This window comes from Trichomycterus rosablanca, chromosome 5 (assembly GCF_030014385.1).
Source record: "Trichomycterus rosablanca isolate fTriRos1 chromosome 5, fTriRos1.hap1, whole genome shotgun sequence".
Lineage (NCBI taxonomy): Eukaryota > Metazoa > Chordata > Actinopteri > Siluriformes > Trichomycteridae > Trichomycterus > Trichomycterus rosablanca.
In genome coordinates, this window is record NC_085992.1 from 19,088,328 (window position 1) to 19,110,105 (window position 21,778).

General features: G+C 41.6%; 25 non-coding genes and 1 pseudogene across 25 annotated transcripts; 25 read left to right on the plus strand and 1 right to left on the minus strand.

Moving 5' to 3' along the window:
* Positions 1 to 1,123: 1,123 nt before the first annotated feature.
* On the minus strand, positions 1,124 to 7,473 carry LOC134314743 (uncharacterized; annotated as a pseudogene).
* Positions 7,474 to 12,545: 5,072 nt separating this feature from the next.
* LOC134315626 (5S ribosomal RNA) lies at positions 12,546 to 12,664 on the plus strand. Its single transcript, XR_010012692.1, has one exon. It is a non-coding gene; the product is annotated as a 5S ribosomal RNA (ribosomal RNA).
* A 285-nt stretch (positions 12,665 to 12,949) lies between these two features.
* On the plus strand, positions 12,950 to 13,068 carry LOC134315745 (5S ribosomal RNA). The gene has a single exon (XR_010012806.1). It is a non-coding gene; the product is annotated as a 5S ribosomal RNA (ribosomal RNA).
* Positions 13,069 to 13,267: 199 nt separating this feature from the next.
* On the plus strand, positions 13,268 to 13,386 carry LOC134315746 (5S ribosomal RNA). The gene has a single exon (XR_010012807.1). It is a non-coding gene; the product is annotated as a 5S ribosomal RNA (ribosomal RNA).
* Positions 13,387 to 13,661: 275 nt separating this feature from the next.
* LOC134315747 (5S ribosomal RNA) lies at positions 13,662 to 13,780 on the plus strand. Its single transcript, XR_010012808.1, has one exon. It is a non-coding gene; the product is annotated as a 5S ribosomal RNA (ribosomal RNA).
* A 259-nt stretch (positions 13,781 to 14,039) lies between these two features.
* Positions 14,040 to 14,158, plus strand: LOC134315637 (5S ribosomal RNA). The gene has a single exon (XR_010012703.1). It is a non-coding gene; the product is annotated as a 5S ribosomal RNA (ribosomal RNA).
* Positions 14,159 to 14,431: 273 nt separating this feature from the next.
* On the plus strand, positions 14,432 to 14,550 carry LOC134315748 (5S ribosomal RNA). Its single transcript, XR_010012809.1, has one exon. It is a non-coding gene; the product is annotated as a 5S ribosomal RNA (ribosomal RNA).
* A 207-nt stretch (positions 14,551 to 14,757) lies between these two features.
* LOC134315749 (5S ribosomal RNA) lies at positions 14,758 to 14,876 on the plus strand. The gene has a single exon (XR_010012810.1). It is a non-coding gene; the product is annotated as a 5S ribosomal RNA (ribosomal RNA).
* Positions 14,877 to 15,129: 253 nt separating this feature from the next.
* On the plus strand, positions 15,130 to 15,248 carry LOC134315649 (5S ribosomal RNA). Its single transcript, XR_010012714.1, has one exon. It is a non-coding gene; the product is annotated as a 5S ribosomal RNA (ribosomal RNA).
* Positions 15,249 to 15,505: 257 nt separating this feature from the next.
* Positions 15,506 to 15,624, plus strand: LOC134315750 (5S ribosomal RNA). The gene has a single exon (XR_010012811.1). It is a non-coding gene; the product is annotated as a 5S ribosomal RNA (ribosomal RNA).
* A 263-nt stretch (positions 15,625 to 15,887) lies between these two features.
* On the plus strand, positions 15,888 to 16,006 carry LOC134315751 (5S ribosomal RNA). Its single transcript, XR_010012812.1, has one exon. It is a non-coding gene; the product is annotated as a 5S ribosomal RNA (ribosomal RNA).
* Positions 16,007 to 16,325: 319 nt separating this feature from the next.
* On the plus strand, positions 16,326 to 16,444 carry LOC134315660 (5S ribosomal RNA). Its single transcript, XR_010012725.1, has one exon. It is a non-coding gene; the product is annotated as a 5S ribosomal RNA (ribosomal RNA).
* A 277-nt stretch (positions 16,445 to 16,721) lies between these two features.
* Positions 16,722 to 16,840, plus strand: LOC134315752 (5S ribosomal RNA). Its single transcript, XR_010012813.1, has one exon. It is a non-coding gene; the product is annotated as a 5S ribosomal RNA (ribosomal RNA).
* Positions 16,841 to 17,107: 267 nt separating this feature from the next.
* Positions 17,108 to 17,226, plus strand: LOC134315672 (5S ribosomal RNA). Its single transcript, XR_010012736.1, has one exon. It is a non-coding gene; the product is annotated as a 5S ribosomal RNA (ribosomal RNA).
* Positions 17,227 to 17,523: 297 nt separating this feature from the next.
* LOC134315753 (5S ribosomal RNA) lies at positions 17,524 to 17,642 on the plus strand. Its single transcript, XR_010012814.1, has one exon. It is a non-coding gene; the product is annotated as a 5S ribosomal RNA (ribosomal RNA).
* Positions 17,643 to 17,849: 207 nt separating this feature from the next.
* On the plus strand, positions 17,850 to 17,968 carry LOC134315754 (5S ribosomal RNA). The gene has a single exon (XR_010012815.1). It is a non-coding gene; the product is annotated as a 5S ribosomal RNA (ribosomal RNA).
* A 253-nt stretch (positions 17,969 to 18,221) lies between these two features.
* Positions 18,222 to 18,340, plus strand: LOC134315684 (5S ribosomal RNA). The gene has a single exon (XR_010012747.1). It is a non-coding gene; the product is annotated as a 5S ribosomal RNA (ribosomal RNA).
* Positions 18,341 to 18,613: 273 nt separating this feature from the next.
* On the plus strand, positions 18,614 to 18,732 carry LOC134315756 (5S ribosomal RNA). Its single transcript, XR_010012817.1, has one exon. It is a non-coding gene; the product is annotated as a 5S ribosomal RNA (ribosomal RNA).
* Positions 18,733 to 19,019: 287 nt separating this feature from the next.
* Positions 19,020 to 19,138, plus strand: LOC134315757 (5S ribosomal RNA). Its single transcript, XR_010012818.1, has one exon. It is a non-coding gene; the product is annotated as a 5S ribosomal RNA (ribosomal RNA).
* Positions 19,139 to 19,337: 199 nt separating this feature from the next.
* LOC134315759 (5S ribosomal RNA) lies at positions 19,338 to 19,456 on the plus strand. The gene has a single exon (XR_010012819.1). It is a non-coding gene; the product is annotated as a 5S ribosomal RNA (ribosomal RNA).
* A 259-nt stretch (positions 19,457 to 19,715) lies between these two features.
* Positions 19,716 to 19,834, plus strand: LOC134315760 (5S ribosomal RNA). The gene has a single exon (XR_010012820.1). It is a non-coding gene; the product is annotated as a 5S ribosomal RNA (ribosomal RNA).
* A 207-nt stretch (positions 19,835 to 20,041) lies between these two features.
* Positions 20,042 to 20,160, plus strand: LOC134315761 (5S ribosomal RNA). Its single transcript, XR_010012821.1, has one exon. It is a non-coding gene; the product is annotated as a 5S ribosomal RNA (ribosomal RNA).
* A 271-nt stretch (positions 20,161 to 20,431) lies between these two features.
* On the plus strand, positions 20,432 to 20,550 carry LOC134315762 (5S ribosomal RNA). Its single transcript, XR_010012822.1, has one exon. It is a non-coding gene; the product is annotated as a 5S ribosomal RNA (ribosomal RNA).
* Positions 20,551 to 20,825: 275 nt separating this feature from the next.
* Positions 20,826 to 20,944, plus strand: LOC134315695 (5S ribosomal RNA). Its single transcript, XR_010012758.1, has one exon. It is a non-coding gene; the product is annotated as a 5S ribosomal RNA (ribosomal RNA).
* A 273-nt stretch (positions 20,945 to 21,217) lies between these two features.
* Positions 21,218 to 21,336, plus strand: LOC134315763 (5S ribosomal RNA). The gene has a single exon (XR_010012823.1). It is a non-coding gene; the product is annotated as a 5S ribosomal RNA (ribosomal RNA).
* A 207-nt stretch (positions 21,337 to 21,543) lies between these two features.
* Positions 21,544 to 21,662, plus strand: LOC134315764 (5S ribosomal RNA). The gene has a single exon (XR_010012824.1). It is a non-coding gene; the product is annotated as a 5S ribosomal RNA (ribosomal RNA).
* The last annotated feature ends 116 nt before the right edge of the window (positions 21,663 to 21,778 follow it).

Sequence of the window (21,778 nt, forward strand, 5' to 3'; positions counted from 1 at the left end):
ACTTAGGGCTAACTAAGGAAACAACCTGGCAAGCTACCCACTGGCCGTCGGGTAGTCTTGTCAGAACTTAGATGGAAACCACTGCAAAGGTGCAAGGAGATAACTAAAGAAATACTTTCTTAAAATTTATCTTTTAAAGTTTCTTTAAACTACAAAGAAAGATAGTCAGAGCCTGTAGGGTACTGGTTCCCTACAAGGCGAGAAAAAGAGAAACAGCAAAAAGGTTCCTTCAAGGAGATATACCGATTACCGGCGAGGTCTGGTTTCTGTAAGCAAACGCAAGACTCTGCGCCAAGTGAACTGGGTGAAGTCCTTATAAAAGGCATTGCCCAGCTGAAATCAATCAAGCTAATTATCACTGGGTGCAGAGCGCACTCTCCCTCTGGTGGCGGGAAGATGGCGGTGCGGGCGGCCCCTTACAGGAACAGTACCAGTGGCAAGGGAAGTATTAATGATATCCAGGACAAAAGGTCCTAATATATCAAATGTCTCCCTAACTATCTTTGGGGGCATCACATCAAGTGGGGAGGTTGTTGGTTTTGTTTTCAGCACCAAATCTGTTAATTCGGAGATTGAAACAGCCTCAAACTTTTCAAACACACCTGGGCACGGCGGTGGAAGTGGATAATCTATACCCAAGTAAGTAATGCCAGACCTAATTGTTTCAGTTTTTTCCACAAAAAAGTTTAAAAACTATTCACATACTCTAGGAGAAGGAACATTTCCAATTGGTGATGATTTAAGTAAAGAATTTATTGTACTGAACAGTACTTTAGGTCTGTTGTAATTTTTGGCAATTATGCTTGAAAAGTATGCCTCTCTAGCAGACTTAACAGCTAGCTGATAGTCTTCCAGACAACCTTTAAAAATATCCAAACTTACTTGCAATCTGTCCTTTCTCCATTTCCGTTCCGCTCTTCTACAAGCCTGTCTAATTTCCTGTGTGGATGCATTTAACCAGGGCTGAACTTTTGGTTTTAAGCGTTTAAATTTCATAGGGGCAAGAGAATACAGAACAGTTGAACAGTTATAATTAAAAAAAGTAACTAACTCATCCACATTAGCATGAGTCTGACCATAGTTGGGCAATTTTAACATGTCAGAAAAGGCTCTGGAAAAATCGTTAGATGTAGACGAAGTGATAATCCTTGACCAGTGCCCTAAAACAGGAGCAGGGAAATGCGCAGTTAAAGTTGAGCTAAAGACTACTGGCATATGATCAGAGAAACTAGCCTCCTCAATATCTAGTTTGTCAATATCAAAACCAGATGAAAACACCAAATCAAGTGTGTGACCTTGCATATGGGTGGGCTTATGAATATGTTGAATAAAACCAAAAGAGTCCAGTAGCTGATAAAATATCATTCACCTGATATTTATCAGGGCAGCAGACATGAATATTCAAATCACCAAGCTGTCAGACATAGGTACAATCATAGCAAGGAATTCAGCAAACTCAGTGATGAAGTCGCTGTTTGGTTTTGGAGGTCTGTATACTACTGCACAGAGTAATGGAAGAACAGAGTGAGATTTAAAGACCAGTGCTTAAAAACTTTTAAAAGTCCCAATATTCAGCATTTGGCATCTCAGACGCTGTTTAAAAACCACCGCAACTCCTCCGCCTCTACCCGCAGTCTACTGGGCAAAGTTCCAAGAAGGGGGCGGAGTCGCTAGCCGATTCACCACCTGTAGCCCATGTCTCAGTTAAAAACAACAGGTCCAAACCATGAGAAGTGAAAAAGTCATTTAAAATAAACGTCTTATTATGGACAGAGCGCGCATTTATCAGTGCCATATGGACTGACACAGAGTAAGACTGCAGTAACGGTGTGTGTTCCAGTGCTCTGAGATTGACAGTATTAACTCCTCTGTTTCTGACTCGGAGTCTCTGCCGTGGCTGGAGGTGTGTAGCGGGCTGATCAGGAACCACAGGTACCAGCCAGGTGTAACGCGGTTCGAGACTACACGGAGATACTGCTCGGGAGATCTGGCCATTGGGAGTATATGGCGCATGCCTAGAAAACCCCACTTTACCATCCGAGCAGTTCCTTACTCTCACTGGGACAAGCTTTCTCCGGGAGCCCCTGTGAATATAACGAGGCCGGCGAAGGAGTCCAAGCTGTTTGATGACTAGAATACACGATGGAGTAGTGTAATTGTTGAACTCCATCAGCTGGTCAGCAGAATAGTTCAACATTGTGCCGATCGCAGGAAAACTCACCCACCGTTCACCACGTAGCTGTAAATTGTAATCCAGATCGTTTCAGGATGTGAAGAAAACGTACCAGCGTCCGCGTCTTTTAAAATGATCCAACACACACACCACAGTCTTTTAGTATCCAACAGGCGCTGAGATTATCCGATGAAAAAGAAATAAAGCAACAGGAGCGGTAGATTATGTGGGAAAGTGCCATAAAAGGAATGGAACAAAGATTAGAATTTTGGAAAACAAGGAACTTGACATTGAAAGGAAAAGTACTGGTTAATGTTATCCAAAATATGGTATTTATTAAGTGTCAATTTAATACCAGTATCAGCTATTGAAAAAAATAAAAGAAATTGTGATAGGCTTTATTTGGGGGAAAGGAAGATGTAAAATAGCATATGAGACACTAATTGGAGCAGTGGAAGAAGGGGGACTGGGATTGCAGGATACTGTAATAATAATTAAAAGTTTTAAATAATAACTTAAATGAAGAGTTAAAATAGTAAAGAAGTTTTTGGATGGAGGAATTAAATCTACTTGGAAAAGGATAATGGAATATTTTCTAAACAAATGTGGAGACAGTAATTTAGGCTTGAATATTTTGTGGATGAAAACTAAAAACTACATGAGGGATTTAATCCCATGCTTTTACAGAGAAGTACTGGAATCTTGGGGAGACTTTTTGAGCAAAACAGAAATTTTACAGAAAATGGTGGGAAGGAGGGATTAAACAAATAAAGGATATTTTGTACAGGGTTAAAGAAGGATTTTTACCAACACAAGCAATAATAGAGGCCCTAGAATCTATAGGAGAGGAATATAAAAAGGAAATGTAGCAGAAAAATGATAGAAAGACTTATTGCTGGATTAAACATTGATACTTCTTTTCAGTTTTCTCTGCGTCCGGAGATCTCCATGTCTGTTTACCTTCAAAGACGTTTACGAACCCCCAGAGGGAACCCTAAAACGTCTTTCTCACACTGTTGCATGCTCAATAATCCAGGTACACAATTCCACAAAGTTAAATCAGTTCATCTGGACACAAGTTTGTTTGTTGAGATACGTTTCGTCACTCAATACGAATGACTTCTTCAGTCTGAGCTGGTGGTGAATACCACAACCTTATATGCAGTTGATTTGCATAACGACCGATCACCGACCATTGCATAACAATGGAACCGGTGATCAGGTCCATATGCAATCCACAATGACCATTAATTACAATGGTCATGTGTGTATTTCACATACAGTGGGGCCAAAAAGTATTTAGTCAGCCACTGATTGTGCAGGTTCTCCTACTTAGAAAGATGAGAGAGGTCTGTAATTTTCATCATAGGTACACTTCAACTATGAGAGACAAAATGAGAAAAAAAAAAATCCAGGAAATCACATTGTAGGATTTTTAAAGAATTTATTTGTAAATTATGGTGAAAAATAAGTATTTGGTCAATAACAAAAGTTAAACTCAATACTTTGTAACATAAGCTTTGTTGGCAATGACAGAGGTCAAAGGTTTCCTGTAAGTCTTCTCCAGGTTTGCACACACTGTAGCTGGTATTTTGGCCCATTCCTCCATGCAGATCTCCTCTAGAGCAGTGATGTTTTGGGGCTGTTGCTGGGCAACACGGACTCCACAAATTTTCTATGGGGTTGAGGTCTGGAGACTGGCTAGGCCACTCCAGGACCTTGAAATGCTTTTTACAGAGCCACTCCTTCGTTGCCCGAGCGGTGTGTTTGGGATCATTGTCATGCTGGAAGACCCAGCCACGTTCCATCTTTAATGCTCTCACTGATGGAAGGAGGTTTTGGCTTAAAATCTCACGATACATGGCCCCGTTCATTCTTCCCTTAACACGGATAAGTCGTCCTGTCCCCTTTGCAGAAAAACAGCCCCAAAGCATGATGTTTCCACCCCCATGCTTCACAGTAGGTATGGTGTTCTTGGGATGCAACTCAGCCTCCAAACACGACGAGTTGAGTTTTTACCAAAAAGTTCCATTTTGGTTTCATCTGACCACATGATATTCTCCCAATCCTCTTCTGGATCATCCATATGCTCTCTGGCAAACTTCAGATGGGCCTGGACATGTACTGGCTTAAGCAGGGGGACACGCCTGGCACTGCAGGATTTGAGTCCCTCTCGGTGTAGTGTGTTACTGATGGTAGCCTTTGTTACTTTGGTCCAGCTCTCTGCAGGTCATTCATCAGGTCCCTCCGTGTAGTTCTGGGATTTTTGCTCACCGTTCTCATGATCATTTTGACCCCACGGGATGAGATCTTGACCCCAAGGGAGATTATCAATGGTCTTCCATTTTCTTACAATTGCTCCCACAGTTGATTTATTCACACCAACCTGCTTGCCTATTGTAAATTCACTCTTCCCAGCCTGGTGCAGGTCTACAATTTTCTTCCTGGTGTCCTTCGACAGCTCTTTGGTCTTGGCCATGGTTGAGTTTGGAGTCTGACTGTTTGAGGCTGTGGACAGGTGTCTTTTATACAGATAACGAGGTCAAACAGGTGCCATTAATACAGGTAATGAGTGGAGGACAGAAGAGCTTCTTAAAGAAGAAGTTACAGGTCTGTGAGAGCCAGAAATCTTGCTTGTTTGTGGGTGACCAAATACTTATTTTCCACCATAATTTACAAATAAATTCTTTAAAAATCCTACAATGTGATTTCCTGGATTTATTTTTCTTATTTTGTCTCTCATAGTTGAAGTGTACCTATGATAAAAATTACAGACCTCTCTCATCTTTCTAAGTAGGAGAACCTGCACAATCAGTGGCTGACTAAATACTTTTTGACCCCACTGTATGATTGGGGTAAAGCTCCTATTACGGCATTGTAAGATGGTGAGAGATGTACTCTCAGGCCCCCTCCCCGGTTCAGCGATGGTCGTTCCCTCCTCACATAGATGGCCTCTTTGACTCCCCGTTCAAACCAGCGTTCCTCCTTGTCAAGGACCTGCACATCTTCATCATTAAATGAGTGGCCGCTGGCTTGCAGGTGGGTGTAAACCGCAGAGTCCTGGCAAGAAGAGGTTGATGTTGGGCCATCCGTTTCGCCAGTGGCTGTTTAGTTTCCCCGATGTACAGTTCCCGACAATCCTCCCGGCACCTAACAGCATACACTATGTTACTCTGTTTGTGTCGAGGAACCCGGTCCTTAGGGTGAACTAATTTCTGGCGTAGCGTGTTCTGGGATTTGAAAGCAACTGAAACACGGTGTTTGGAGAATATCCGTCTTAATTGTTGTGATACTCCTGCCACATACGGAATCACCACTGGTTTGCGCTTAGACCGCGGTTGTTCTTCTCCTCCCTTCGATCCACTGGAGCTGTGTTTGGGCATTTTTCCCGTTTTTACGAATGCCCAGTTGGGATAACCACATTCACCCAGGGCCTTCTTGACATGAGATTTCTCTCTATCCTTGGCCGTAGTGTCTGTGAGGATGCTGTTCGCCTGGTGGTGCAGCATCCTGATGACTCCTAGTTTGTGCTCCAATGCATGATGGGAGTCAAACCTTAAGTACTGTGTGTGTTGGTTTACGGTACACATTTACTTTCAAAAGTCCCCCATCTTTACTAGCAATTTCACAGTCTAAGAAGGCTAAACTGTTGTTGCTTGCAACCTCCCTTGTGAACTTGATGTGTTTGTCCACCGAGTTGATGTGGTCCGTGAAATGTGGTACTTCCTCGGATTTTATTTTAACCCAGGTGTCGTCCACATATCTGAACCAATGACTCGTGGTGTCCCTGAGTAGGACCTTAGTGCCTTCTTTTCCACTTCCTCCATGTACAGGTTTGCAACAATAGGTGAGACCCCATAGCACACCCATGTTTCTGTTTGTAGAACTGTCCTCTGTATGAGAAGTAGGTGGACTGATGACACAGTTCTAGGAGTGTGCACACCTGATCTGTGGTAAGGGTGGTCCTCATGCTCAGGGTGAGGTCGCCTTGTAGTTTCCTATGGACCACCTCCACTGCCTCAGCAACCGGAATGCACGTGAAGAGGGATGTAACATCATACGAGACCATAGTTTCCTCAGTCTCCATGATGACGCCCTTCACCTTGTCCACAAAATCCTTGGTGTTCTGAATGTGGTGTTCCGTGCTACCTACCAACGGGCTGATAATCGATGCTAGAAACTTCATCCTGTTTGTGTATCTTAGGTAACCCATACAGACTAAGTGTAGTCTCCCCCGGATATAATTTCTAGTACAAAGCCCTGTCAATAGCATTGTTCTGTTCTAAAACTTTCAGACAATCTATTACCTTTTTCTTGTAGCTACTACCTGGATCTCGTTTCAGCAGCTCATAAGTGTTAGTGTCACTAAGTAACAACATCACTTTCTAATGATAGTCTATCTGCTTTAACAGAACAGTACATCTACCCTTGTCAACAGGAAGTGATGATGTTATTGTCCTTACTAAGTGTAGTAAGTGCATACCTCTCGTCTCTGCTGATGTTGGATGGCGTTGGCTGTGCATTACTCAGGCAAGCTGACACTTTCATCCGCAACTGTTCCGCTTCCAGATAGGAGATATTGTTGTTGCGGATTGCTGATTCTGTGGCTGTGATCAGTTCCACTAGTGGGACTTGCTTTGGTGTAACAGCGAAATTCAACCCCTTAGCCAAGATGTCTTTCTCTGCTTGTGTGAGTTGTCTGTCCGACAAGTTCTTCACCCACTTGTCCACATCACCATTGTGTGTTTGCCCTTCATTCCTTTTTCAGCCATCCATGGTCTGTTGGTGTTTCTGTCCTGCAGCAAGCAAGTCAAACTTTTTTCGCTGCCTGGTTTTTGACTTTTCATGTTGTCCTAGACGAGCCCTCTGCATGAAGTTAATCACCTGTTGGAGAGTGGGTTCATCTAGACGTGATGTAAGTCTTTGTACGATCTGCTCCTCTCTAGTTTTTAAGACATCAATTGTGAAGTTAGTTTGTCTCACCCGTTCATTCAGTAGCTGGTTCTGTGCCTTCTGAATGATCTTGCTAGCTCGGTGACCCTTTACCGAAGATCTAAGTTTCAGGCTCTTAGGTGTGATCCTGCTCTGTCTGCATCTGATGTTAAATCACAGGTGGTTCCTGTAGTCAGCCATCTTACGTGCCGTTTTCTCATACTCTCGTACGAGTTTGAGGCAATCCTTACCGAAGTTGATGCATGCTCAATAATCCAGGTACACAATTCCACAAAGTTGAATCAGTTCATCTGGACACACCTACCCTCACACCTACCCTTCATTAGAAGGTCTTTTGGCATAGACATGCTACTCCCCAGGGGACTTTTATGACTGGTCAGAGCTCTAAAGTTGTCAAGGTAATTTGTGGGCTTAACCAGATCTGGACATTAAGTTCAGCTTTTGGTGCCAGCAAGGCCAGCCAGATGTCACCATTAAACTCCAATTGTTTACACTTAAGGATGCTAAAGACATGGAAAATGTGGATTCCATTTAGGGACAGGCATCGTAAAAATTCCTCCAGCCAAATAGAAGCCTGCCTTGACTAGAACACACTGGCTAACCCCCTAAGCCACTTTTACGACTCCAGAGGCCAGAGACAATGTGTCCTAACACACACCCACACACATACTCTGGAATTCGGGGACTGGGACAATATGGAAAATGAACTAAACCAAATTGATTTTAACCAAGGGACCTTTAACAATTACCTTTACAAACTTGTATGTTTTATAATACAAGTGACCTGTGGTTATTTCGTTTATGTTTTATTTACTCTTCATGGACCCCATACAAGTGCCAAGAACTACTATTGTATACAAAGATGTGAACATCTGTACTGTACAGTGGTGCTTGAAAGTTTGTGAACCCTTTAGAATTTTCTATATTTCTGCATAAATATGACCTAAAACATCATAAGATTTTCACACCTAAAAGTAGATAAAGAGAACCCAGTTAAACAAATGAGACAAAAATATTGTACTTGGTCATTTATTTATTGAGGAAAATGATCAAATATTACATATTTGTGAGTGGCAAAAGTATGTGAACCTTTGCTTTCAGTATCTGGTGTGACTCCCTTTGCAGCAATAACTGCAACTAAACGTTTCCGATAACTGTTGATCAGTCCTGCACACCGGCTTGGAGAAATTTTAGCCCATTCCTCCGTACAGAACAGCTTCAACTCTGGGATGTTGGTGGGTTTCCTCACATTAACTGCTCGCTTCAGGTCCTTCCACAACATTTCGATTGGATTAAGGTCAGGACTTTGACTTGGCCATTCCAAAACATTAACTTTATTCTTCTTTAACCATTCTTTGTAGAACGACTTGTGTGCTTAGGGTCGTTGTCTTGCTGCATGACCCACCTTCTCTTGATATTCAGTTCATGGACAGATGTCCTGACATTTTCCTTAAGAATTCTCATGGCCCAGATGCAGCAAAACAGGCCCAAACCATGATACTACCACCACCATGTTTCACAGATGGGATAAGGTTCTTATGCTGGAATGCAGTGTTTTCCTTTCTCCAAACATAACGCTTTTCATTTAAACCAAAAAGTTCTATTTTGGTCTCATCCGTCCACAAAACATTCTTCCAATAGCCTTCTGGCTTGTCCACGTGATCTGTAGCAAACTGCAGACGAGCAGCAATGTTCTTTTTGGAGAGCAGTGGCTTTCTCCTTGCAACCCTGCCATGCACACCATTGTTGTTCAGTGTTCTCCTGATGGTGGACTCATGAACATTAACATTAGCCAATGTGAGAGAGGCCTTGAGTTGCTTAGAAGTTACCCTGGGGTCCTTTGTGACCTCGCTGACTATTACACGCCTTGCTCTTGGAGTGATCTTTGTTGGTCGACCACTCCTGGGGAGGGTAACAATGGTCTTGAATTTCCCCCATTTGTACACAATCTGTCTGACTGTGGATTGGTTTCAAGCACCACTGTATGCTTTAATTCCAATATGTATTGATTTCTGTATGTTGTACTTGTGTAATCCATTAATGACTGTTTAGATTTTCTGTTATAATTTTAGGTAATACTAAGAGTTGATTTGGAATAACTTCCACAAAGATCTAACTCCTACAAAACTTAATTTGTGAACCAACTTAACCAACTCATGTATAGTTGTATCTTAGCGCCACCTGCTGGTTGTCAGTAGTTAAAAGTACATGGTGGGAGGAGACCTGTCGTCACGTGATCTCAAAGAGAAGTTTAAACTGATTGGCTTTGACTTAGATAACCCCGCCCTTTGTCGTGTAGTTTAAAAAACCAAGGCGGGCTTTGTTACTCAGTTCAGTTCAGAAGGCAGTCCAGGAACTACAGCAGCAGCAGTTTTCATTCCTGAATTCCAGGTCAATATAGGGAGGCGGTTATCAAATAATATTTTAGTGTTTGCCACTGAACTTGTGGCAATTCTGTTGGCATTGCAATGGGCTGAGGATGTGTGCCCTATGCACTTAGTAATCTGTTCAGACTCGTTAGCTGCTCTCGTTTGTCTCTGAACTGGGCAGTCGTCTTGCAGGCTGGATCTAATATTAGAAATATATCACACATTGTTTAAGCTTCAAATGCAATGCATAAGTGTGAAATTTCTTTGGGTTCCAGTACATGTGGGAGTAGATGGAAATGAAACAGCTGATAGGATAGCGAAACAATGTTTAAAAAGATCCAGATGTGAAATGGCAATTCCTCTCAGTAAGGCAGAGGTGAAAGTACTCATTAAGAGGCATGTTCAAAACATATGGCAGAGTGAGTGGGAACAAGAAAAAAAGGGCAGACATCTGTACGATATCCAGCCTAGGATAAGTTCAGGTACAATAGAGGGATACGGGCGGAGACAAGAAGTGGTTCTGACTAGGCTACGAATAGATCACACCTTATTGAATGCATCACTACATCTCATTCAGAAACACGACACGGGGCTTTGTAGGTATTGCATGAATAGGGAGACTTCAGAACGTGTACTTCTACATTGTGAGGAACATGCTGCCAACCGGTCTGCCAACCGCCATAATCCGAAAGAAGAAGAAGAAGGCAGTCCAGTAAGATGGAGTAAGTTGGAATAAGTTCTAGAGGTCAACTAGGCCTTAAAACAAAAACATGTTAACTGTTAGCGTTAGCAAGTTCGGGTTAAACAAAAGTTCGCGTTTGGACAAACAAAGTCCTTATTCGACCGCGTGTAGGAATCCAACCTTTTTGAGCGAATAGCACAACTCGTGGTGATCGGAAAATCTGTACCTGTGGAGAGACTCAGAAAGGAGCATCATTTGGCCCTAAAGGACACCTTTTATATGCGTGTGTGTTCGAGATTCTTCGGTGAAGAGACGGTGAGAACAGCAATTGTTCTACGGACCAAAGCCCGAAATAGAATCAACAAAGACAACCGTGAGGTGATCCAAACCTGGGCCTCTCTCTTCTACCTCCTACTGCCGATGTCTCCAGGTAACACTGTTTATGTGCTCTTGTTAAAAGGTTGGTTTCACTACAAATATTTTATTCGTTTCACTATTTTCGTATATTCTTTAATTAGATCTTAGAAGGGTTTCCTTCCATCATTCAATCATTAATCTCAACCTAATTTCACGTAATAGTCCATCTAACAATGTATGCATAAATCTTAGGCCATTTAATTAATAAGCATTGTATTTGGTATGTTATTGTTGGTTTAATAAACCTTATAATGGTATGCAACTTGGCATGGTGTTTTTAATTACTTAGATGAGAAAAATATTCCATTTTACGAACTCACAATCAGAGACAAGACTGATTTGTTTAAACTGAGGTTTCCCAGTGATCAACCTTTTAACCCAAAATCGCTGGTGGTGCTCCGTTTTAAAGGCTATTAATTATATAATTAATTAATTACTCGATAATTATTTTATCCAATTAACCCAACAGAAACAATACAGAAACAATATGAAAACCTTAAACAAGCTGTACCAAAGGAATGGATACAAGCAATAAATAAAAAAGAGGTCCATGAAAACATGATCCCTGAAGTTTATGTAAAAGGAAAAAAGAGTTTAAACAAATTTGAGACAGAAACAACAAAAAAGTTCAGAGACAAGGCTTTTACTAAACCAGCTGCAAATAGATATTGGAAAGAAAAATATGAAAAGATTGAAGAAAATAATCTATGAACATTAAACCAGTGGTGGATAATTTTAATTTCTTATTGAGGCACAATTGTATTTTAACAGAAATGAGACTACATAAAATAGAAATAGAACCGAACGCATTGTGCAAAGTGTGCATGCAAGAGGAGGAGGGATTAAAACACTTATTCTTTTATTATAAAGATCTAAAAGATTTTATGGATAAACTTAAAAGTATGATGAAAGGGATTTTAATGAAAGAATATAATGAAACCAGAAGAGTTGGAGATGTTAATTATATTTGGTTTTAAAGGGAAAAAAATCTAATAACTACATGGTTAACTTATGTGTGATAGTAGCTAAATATGTCACTTGGATACGAAGAAATACTGCAAGGTATGAAAAAAGAAAACTTGATATATGGAAAATGTTTAAATATGAAATGGAACAAGTGGTAGAAGGAATATATATGTATTGTGAAATGAATGATAAAATGGAGGACTGTGGTAACCTGGCAAAATGGCCTGGAGGTTACCGTATTCAAACTCAAAGGATTGAAGCTGGAAGTCGCAAGTTTTACTTCTCTTTCTTCTTTTTATTCATTGTATAGGCAAAAAAGAAAACACCAGTTCATGACAATCCCCCCTTTAAACAGTAATTTAATTACCTTAAATAGTTATAGCCCCTCCCACTGGCCCAAACCAATATTACACCCCAGTGTTTTCAAGAAAAACACTCATCTCTTAATCACAAATACAGCAATAAATAATTAACTGTAGTACAATCTTTACTTAGATTAATTAATTCACATGCATGTTAAATATGTTATAACAAAGTTAAGCTTTTAACAGTCTTTGTTTTTCCAGGTCGACCTGTACCCTCTGCTCCTGTGTTCCCCCCGAAGAGGACAGAATGACCCGCGCCGCCATTCCCCCCAAGAACAGGTAAGTGTATGTATTTTTATATATTATGGTATAAAAGTTACAGTCTACCTTAGTGCTAGTGATATGCTAGTCCAGCTAGCATCATCACACTATCTATCTATCTATCTATCTATCTATCTATCTATCTATCTATCTATCTATCTATCTATCTATCTATCTATCTATCTATCTATCTATCTATCTATCTATCTATCTATCTATCTATCTATCTATCTATCTATCTATCTATCTATCTATCTATCTATAAAAGGCCTTCCAATGTAAATCCAGCCCAGATAGCTGGCTAGCACTCAGATAGCTGGCTGACTAGCTATAACAGGCCTTTAAATCCAGCTTCTTTCGCTTACGGCCAAACCACCTTGGGAACGCCTGATCTCGTCCGATCTCAGAAGCCAAGCAGGGTTGGGCTCAGTCAGTACCTAGATGGGAGACCGCCTGGGAATACTGAGTGCTGTAAGCTTTTTATTTTTTGGTTTCAGCCCCATTCATGGTGTCATTTAGCTGTTAGCTAGCATAATAAAGGATCTATCTATCTATCTATCTATCTATCTATCTATCTATCTATCTATCTATCTATCTATCTATCTATCTATCTATCTATCTATCTATCTATCTATCTATCTATCGATCTATCGATCTATCTATCTATGAAAGGCCTTCCAATGTAATTCCAGCACAGATAGCTGGCTAGCACTCAGATAGCTGGCTGACTAGCTATAACAGGCCTTTAAATCCAGCTTCTTTCGCTTACGGCCAAACCACCTTGGGAACGCCTGATCTCGTCTGATCTCAGAAGCCAAGCAGGGTTGGGCTCAGTCAGTACCTAGATGGGAGACCGCCTGGGAATACTGAGTGCTGTAAGCTTTTTATTTTTGGGTTTCAGCCCCATTCATGAAGTGTCATTTAGCAGTTAGCTAGCATAATAAAGGATCTATCGATCTATCGATCTATCGATCTATCTATCTATGAAAGGCCTTCCAATGTAATTCCAGCACAGATAGCTGGCTAGCACTCAGATAGCTGGCTGACTAGCTATAACAGGCCTTTAAATCCAGCTTCTTTCGCTTACGGCCAAACCACCTTGGGAACGCCTGATCTCGTCTGATCTCAGAAGCCAAGCAGGGTTGGGCTCAGTCAGTACCTAGATGGGAGACCGCCTGGGAATACTGAGTGCTGTAAGCTTTTTATTTTTGGGTTTCAGCCCCATTCATGAAGTGTCATTTAGCTGTTAGCTAGCATAATAAAGGATCTATCTATCTATCTATCTATCTATCTATCTATCTATCTATCTATCTATCTATCTATCTATCTATCTATCTATCTATCTATCGATCTATCGATCTATCGATCTATCTATCTATGAAAGGCCTTCCAATGTAATTCCAGCACAGATAGCTGGCTAGCACTCAGATAGCTGGCTGACTAGCTATAACAGGCCTTTAAATCCAGCTTCTTTCGCTTACGGCCAAACCACCTTGGGAACGCCTGATCTCGTCTGATCTCAGAAGCCAAGCAGGGTTGGGCTCAGTCAGTACCTAGATGGGAGACCGCCTGGGAATACTGAGTGCTGTAAGCTTTTTATTTTTGGGTTTCAGCCCCATTCATGAAGTGTCATTTAGCTGTTAGCTAGCATAATAAAGGATCTATCTATCTATCTATCTATCTATCTATCTATCTATCTATCTATCTATCTATCTATCTATCTATCGATCTATCGATCTATCGATCTATCTATCTATGAAAGGCCTTCCAATGTAATTCCAGCACAGATAGCTGGCTAGCACTCAGATAGCTGGCTGACTAGCTATAACAGGCCTTTAAATCCAGCTTCTTTCGCTTACGGCCAAACCACCTTGGGAACGCCTGATCTCGTCCGATCTCAGAAGCCAAGCAGGGTTGGGCTCAGTCAGTACCTAGATGGGAGACCGCCTGGGAATACTGAGTGCTGTAAGCTTTTTATTTTTTGGTTTCAGCCCCATTCATGGTGTCATTTAGCTGTTAGCTAGCATAATAAAGGATCTATCTATCTATCTATCTATCTATCTATCTATCTATCTATCTATCTATCTATCTATCTATCTATCTATCTATCTATCTATCTATCTATCGATCTATCGATCTATCTATCTATGAAAGGCCTTCCAATGTAATTCCAGCACAGATAGCTGGCTAGCACTCAGATAGCTGGCTGACTAGCTATAACAGGCCTTTAAATCCAGCTTCTTTCGCTTACGGCCAAACCACCTTGGGAACGCCTGATCTCGTCTGATCTCAGAAGCCAAGCAGGGTTGGGCTCAGTCAGTACCTAGATGGGAGACCGCCTGGGAATACTGAGTGCTGTAAGCTTTTTATTTTTGGGTTTCAGCCCCATTCATGAAGTGTCATTTAGCAGTTAGCTAGCATAATAAAGGATCTATCGATCTATCGATCTATCGATCTATCGATCTATCTATCTATGAAAGGCCTTCCAATGTAATTCCAGCACAGATAGCTGGCTAGCACTCAGATAGCTGGCTGACTAGCTATAACAGGCCTTTAAATCCAGCTTCTTTCGCTTACGGCCAAACCACCTTGGGAACGCCTGATCTCGTCTGATCTCAGAAGCCAAGCAGGGTTGGGCTCAGTCAGTACCTAGATGGGAGACCGCCTGGGAATACTGAGTGCTGTAAGCTTTTTATTTTTTGGTTTCAGCCCCATTCATGGTGTCATTTAGCTGTTAGCTAGCATAATAAAGGATCTATCTATCTATCTATCTATCTATCTATCTATCTATCTATCTATCTATCTATCGATCTATCGATCTATCGATCTATCGATCTATCTATCTATGAAAGGCCTTCCAATGTAATTCCAGCACAGATAGCTGGCTAGCACTCAGATAGCTGGCTGACTAGCTATAACAGGCCTTTAAATCCAGCTTCTTTCGCTTACGGCCAAACCACCTTGGGAACGCCTGATCTCGTCCGATCTCAGAAGCCAAGCAGGGTTGGGCTCAGTCAGTACCTAGATGGGAGACCGCCTGGGAATACTGAGTGCTGTAAGCTTTTTATTTTTTGGTTTCAGCCCCATTCATGGTGTCATTTAGCTGTTAGCTAGCATAATAAAGGATCTATCTATCTATCTATCTATCTATCTATCTATCTATCTATCTATCTATCTATCTATCTATCTATCTATCTATCGATCTATCGATCTATCTATCTATGAAAGGCCTTCCAATGTAATTCCAGCACAGATAGCTGGCTAGCACTCAGATAGCTGGCTGACTAGCTATAACAGGCCTTTAAATCCAGCTTCTTTCGCTTACGGCCAAACCACCTTGGGAACGCCTGATCTCGTCTGATCTCAGAAGCCAAGCAGGGTTGGGCTCAGTCAGTACCTAGATGGGAGACCGCCTGGGAATACTGAGTGCTGTAAGCTTTTTATTTTTGGGTTTCAGCCCCATTCATGAAGTGTCATTTAGCTGTTAGCTAGCATAATAAAGGATCTATCTATCTATCTATCTATCTATCTATCTATCTATCTATCTATCTATCTATCTATCTATCTATCTATCGATCTATCGATCTATCGATCTATCTATCTATGAAAGGCCTTCCAATGTAATTCCAGCACAGATAGCTGGCTAGCACTCAGATAGCTGGCTGACTAGCTATAACAGGCCTTTAAATCCAGCTTCTTTCGCTTACGGCCAAACCACCTTGGGAACGCCTGATCTCGTCTGATCTCAGAAGCCAAGCAGGGTTGGGCTCAGTCAGTACCTAGATGGGAGACCGCCTGGGAATACTGAGTGCTGTAAGCTTTTTATTTTTGGGTTTCAGCCCCATTCATGAAGTGTCATTTAGCTGTTAGCTAGCATAATAAAGGATCTATCTATCTATCTATCTATCTATCTATCTATCTATCTATCTATCTATCTATCTATCTATCTATCTATCTATCTATCTATCTATCTATCTATCTATCTATCTATCTATCTATCTATCTATCTATCTATCTATCTATCTATCTATCTATCTATCTATAAAAGGCCTTCCAATGTAAATCCAGCCCAGATAGCTGGCTAGCACTCAGATAGCTGGCTGACTAGCTATAACAGGCCTTTAAATCCAGCTTCTTTCGCTTACGGCCAAACCACCTTGGGAACGCCTGATCTCGTCCGATCTCAGAAGCCAAGCAGGGTTGGGCTCAGTCAGTACCTAGATGGGAGACCGCCTGGGAATACTGAGTGCTGTAAGCTTTTTATTTTTTGGTTTCAGCCCCATTCATGGTGTCATTTAGCTGTTAGCTAGCATAATAAAGGATCTATCTATCTATCTATCTATCTATCTATCTATCTATCTATCTATCTATCTATCTATCTATCTATCTATCTATCTATCTATCTATCTATCTATCGATCTATCGATCTATCTATCTATGAAAGGCCTTCCAATGTAATTCCAGCACAGATAGCTGGCTAGCACTCAGATAGCTGGCTGACTAGCTATAACAGGCCTTTAAATCCAGCTTCTTTCGCTTACGGCCAAACCACCTTGGGAACGCCTGATCTCGTCTGATCTCAGAAGCCAAGCAGGGTTGGGCTCAGTCAGTACCTAGATGGGAGACCGCCTGGGAATACTGAGTGCTGTAAGCTTTTTATTTTTGGGTTTCAGCCCCATTCATGAAGTGTCATTTAGCTGTTAGCTAGCATAATAAAGGATCTATCTATCTATCTATCTATCTATCTATCTATCTATCTATCTATCTATCTATCTATCTATCTATCTATCTATCGATCTATCGATCTATCGATCTATCTATCTATGAAAGGCCTTCCAATGTAATTCCAGCACAGATAGCTGGCTAGCACTCAGATAGCTGGCTGACTAGCTATAACAGGCCTTTAAATCCAGCTTCTTTCGCTTACGGCCAAACCACCTTGGGAACGCCTGATCTCGTCCGATCTCAGAAGCCAAGCAGGGTTGGGCTCAGTCAGTACCTAGATGGGAGACCGCCTGGGAATACTGAGTGCTGTAAGCTTTTTATTTTTTGGTTTCAGCCCCATTCATGGTGTCATTTAGCTGTTAGCTAGCATAATAAAGGATCTATCTATCTATCTATCTATCTATCTATCTATCTATCTATCTATCTATCTATCTATCTATCTATCTATCTATCTATCTATCTATCTATCTATCTATCTATCTATCTATCTATCGATCTATCGATCTATCTATCTATGAAAGGCCTTCCAATGTAATTCCAGCACAGATAGCTGGCTAGCACTCAGATAGCTGGCTGACTAGCTATAACAGGCCTTTAAATCCAGCTTCTTTCGCTTACGGCCAAACCACCTTGGGAACGCCTGATCTCGTCTGATCTCAGAAGCCAAGCAGGGTTGGGCTCAGTCAGTACCTAGATGGGAGACCGCCTGGGAATACTGAGTGCTGTAAGCTTTTTATTTTTGGGTTTCAGCCCCATTCATGAAGTGTCATTTAGCAGTTAGCTAGCATAATAAAGGATCTATCGATCTATCGATCTATCGATCTATCGATCTATCTATCTATGAAAGGCCTTCCAATGTAATTCCAGCACAGATAGCTGGCTAGCACTCAGATAGCTGGCTGACTAGCTATAACAGGCCTTTAAATCCAGCTTCTTTCGCTTACGGCCAAACCACCTTGGGAACGCCTGATCTCGTCTGATCTCAGAAGCCAAGCAGGGTTGGGCTCAGTCAGTACCTAGATGGGAGACCGCCTGGGAATACTGAGTGCTGTAAGCTTTTTATTTTTTGGTTTCAGCCCCATTCATGGTGTCATTTAGCTGTTAGCTAGCATAATAAAGGATCTATCTATCTATCTATCTATCTATCTATCTATCTATCTATCTATCTATCTATCGATCTATCGATCTATCGATCTATCGATCTATCTATCTATGAAAGGCCTTCCAATGTAATTCCAGCACAGATAGCTGGCTAGCACTCAGATAGCTGGCTGACTAGCTATAACAGGCCTTTAAATCCAGCTTCTTTCGCTTACGGCCAAACCACCTTGGGAACGCCTGATCTCGTCCGATCTCAGAAGCCAAGCAGGGTTGGGCTCAGTCAGTACCTAGATGGGAGACCGCCTGGGAATACTGAGTGCTGTAAGCTTTTTATTTTTTGGTTTCAGCCCCATTCATGGTGTCATTTAGCTGTTAGCTAGCATAATAAAGGATCTATCTATCTATCTATCTATCTATCTATCTATCTATCTATCTATCTATCTATCTATCTATCTATCTATCTATCTATCTATCTATCTATCGATCTATCGATCTATCTATCTATGAAAGGCCTTCCAATGTAATTCCAGCACAGATAGCTGGCTAGCACTCAGATAGCTGGCTGACTAGCTATAACAGGCCTTTAAATCCAGCTTCTTTCGCTTACGGCCAAACCACCTTGGGAACGCCTGATCTCGTCTGATCTCAGAAGCCAAGCAGGGTTGGGCTCAGTCAGTACCTAGATGGGAGACCGCCTGGGAATACTGAGTGCTGTAAGCTTTTTATTTTTGGGTTTCAGCCCCATTCATGAAGTGTCATTTAGCTGTTAGCTAGCATAATAAAGGATCTATCTATCTATCTATCTATCTATCTATCTATCTATCTATCTATCTATCTATCTATCTATCTATCTATCTATCTATCTATCTATCTATCTATCTATCTATCTATCTATCGATCTATCTATCTATGAAAGGCCTTCCAATGTAATTCCAGCACAGATAGCTGGCTAGCACTCAGATAGCTGGCTGACTAGCTATAACAGGCCTTTAAATCCAGCTTCTTTCGCTTACGGCCAAACCACCTTGGGAACGCCTGATCTCGTCTGATCTCAGAAGCCAAGCAGGGTTGGGCTCAGTCAGTACCTAGATGGGAGACCGCCTGGGAATACTGAGTGCTGTAAGCTTTTTATTTTTGGGTTTCAGCCCCATTCATGAAGTGTCATTTAGCAGTTAGCTAGCATAATAAAGGATCTATCGATCTATCGATCTATCGATCTATCTATCTATGAAAGGCCTTCCAATGTAATTCCAGCACAGATAGCTGGCTAGCACTCAGATAGCTGGCTGACTAGCTATAACAGGCCTTTAAATCCAGCTTCTTTCGCTTACGGCCAAACCACCTTGGGAACGCCTGATCTCGTCTGATCTCAGAAGCCAAGCAGGGTTGGGCTCAGTCAGTACCTAGATGGGAGACCGCCTGGGAATACTGAGTGCTGTAAGCTTTTTATTTTTGTGTTTCAGCCCCATTCATGAAGTGTCATTTAGCTGTTAGCTAGCATAATAAAGGATCTATCTATCTATCTATCTATCTATCTATCTATCTATCTATCTATCTATCTATCTATCGATCTATCGATCTATCGATCTATCGATCTATCTATCTATGAAAGGCCTTCCAATGTAATTCCAGCACAGATAGCTGGCTAGCACTCAGATAGCTGGCTGACTAGCTATAACAGGCCTTTAAATCCAGCTTCTTTCGCTTACGGCCAAACCACCTTGGGAACGCCTGATCTCGTCTGATCTCAGAAGCCAAGCAGGGTTGGGCTCAGTCAGTACCTAGATGGGAGACCGCCTGGGAATACTGAGTGCTGTAAGCTTTTTATTTTTGGGTTTCAGCCCCATTCATGAAGTGTCATTTAGCAGTTAGCTAGCATAATAAAGGATCTATCGATCTATCGATCTATCGATCTATCGATCTATCTATCTATGAAAGGCCTTCCAATGTAATTCCAGCACAGATAGCTGGCTAGCACTCAGATAGCTGGCTGACTAGCTATAACAGGCCTTTAAATCCAGCTTCTTTCGCTTACGGCCAAACCACCTTGGGAACGCCTGATCTCGTCTGATCTCAGAAGCCAAGCAGGGTTGGGCTCAGTCAGTACCTAGATGGGAGACCGCCTGGGAATACTGAGTGCTGTAAGCTTTTTATTTTTGGGTTTCAGCCCCATTCATGAAGTGTCATTTAGCTGTTAGCTAGCATAATAAAGGATCTATCTATCTATCTATCTATCTATCTATCTATCTATCTATCTATCTATCTATCTATCTATCTATCTATCTATCTATCGATCTATCGATCTATCGATCTATCTATCTATGAAAGGCCTTCCAATGTAATTCCAGCACAGATAGCTGGCTAGCACTCAGATAGCTGGCTGACTAGCTATAACAGGCCTTTAAATCCAGCTTCTTTCGCTTACGGCCAAACCACCTTGGGAACGCCTGATCTCGTCTGATCTCAGAAGCCAAGCAGGGTTGGGCTCAGTCAGTACCTAGATGGGAGACCGCCTGGGAATACTGAGTGCTGTAAGCTTTTTATTTTTGGGTTTCAGCCCCATTCATGAAGTGTCATTTAGCTGTTAGCTAGCATAATAAAGGATCTATCTATCTATCTATCTATCTATCTATCTATCTATCTATCTATCTATCTATCTATCTATCTATCTATCTATCTATCTATCGATCTATCGATCTATCGATCTATCTATCTATGAAAGGCCTTCCAATGTAATTCCAGCACAGATAGCTGGCTAGCACTCAGATAGCTGGCTGACTAGCTATAACAGGCCTTTAAATCCAGCTTCTTTCGCTTACGGCCAAACCACCTTGGGAACGCCTGATCTCGTCCGATCTCAGAAGCCAAGCAGGGTTGGGCTCAGTCAGTACCTAGATGGGAGACCGCCTGGGAATACTGAGTGCTGTAAGCTTTTTATTTTTTGGTTTCAGCCCCATTCATGGTGTCATTTAGCTGTTAGCTAGCATAATAAAGGATCTATCTATCTATCTATCTATCTATCTATCTATCTATCTATCTATCTATCTATCTATCTATCTATCTATCTATCTATCTATCTATCTATCGATCTATCGATCTATCTATCTATGAAAGGCCTTCCAATGTAATTCCAGCACAGATAGCTGGCTAGCACTCAGATAGCTGGCTGACTAGCTATAACAGGCCTTTAAATCCAGCTTCTTTCGCTTACGGCCAAACCACCTTGGGAACGCCTGATCTCGTCTGATCTCAGAAGCCAAGCAGGGTTGGGCTCAGTCAGTACCTAGATGGGAGACCGCCTGGGAATACTGAGTGCTGTAAGCTTTTTATTTTTGGGTTTCAGCCCCATTCATGAAGTGTCATTTAGCAGTTAGCTAGCATAATAAAGGATCTATCGATCTATCGATCTATCGATCTATCGATCTATCTATCTATGAAAGGCCTTCCAATGTAATTCCAGCACAGATAGCTGGCTAGCACTCAGATAGCTGGCTGACTAGCTATAACAGGCCTTTAAATCCAGCTTCTTTCGCTTACGGCCAAACCACCTTGGGAACGCCTGATCTCGTCTGATCTCAGAAGCCAAGCAGGGTTGGGCTCAGTCAGTACCTAGATGGGAGACCGCCTGGGAATACTGAGTGCTGTAAGCTTTTTATTTTTTGGTTTCAGCCCCATTCATGGTGTCATTTAGCTGTTAGCTAGCATAATAAAGGATCTATCTATCTATCTATCTATCTATCTATCTATCTATCTATCTATCGATCTA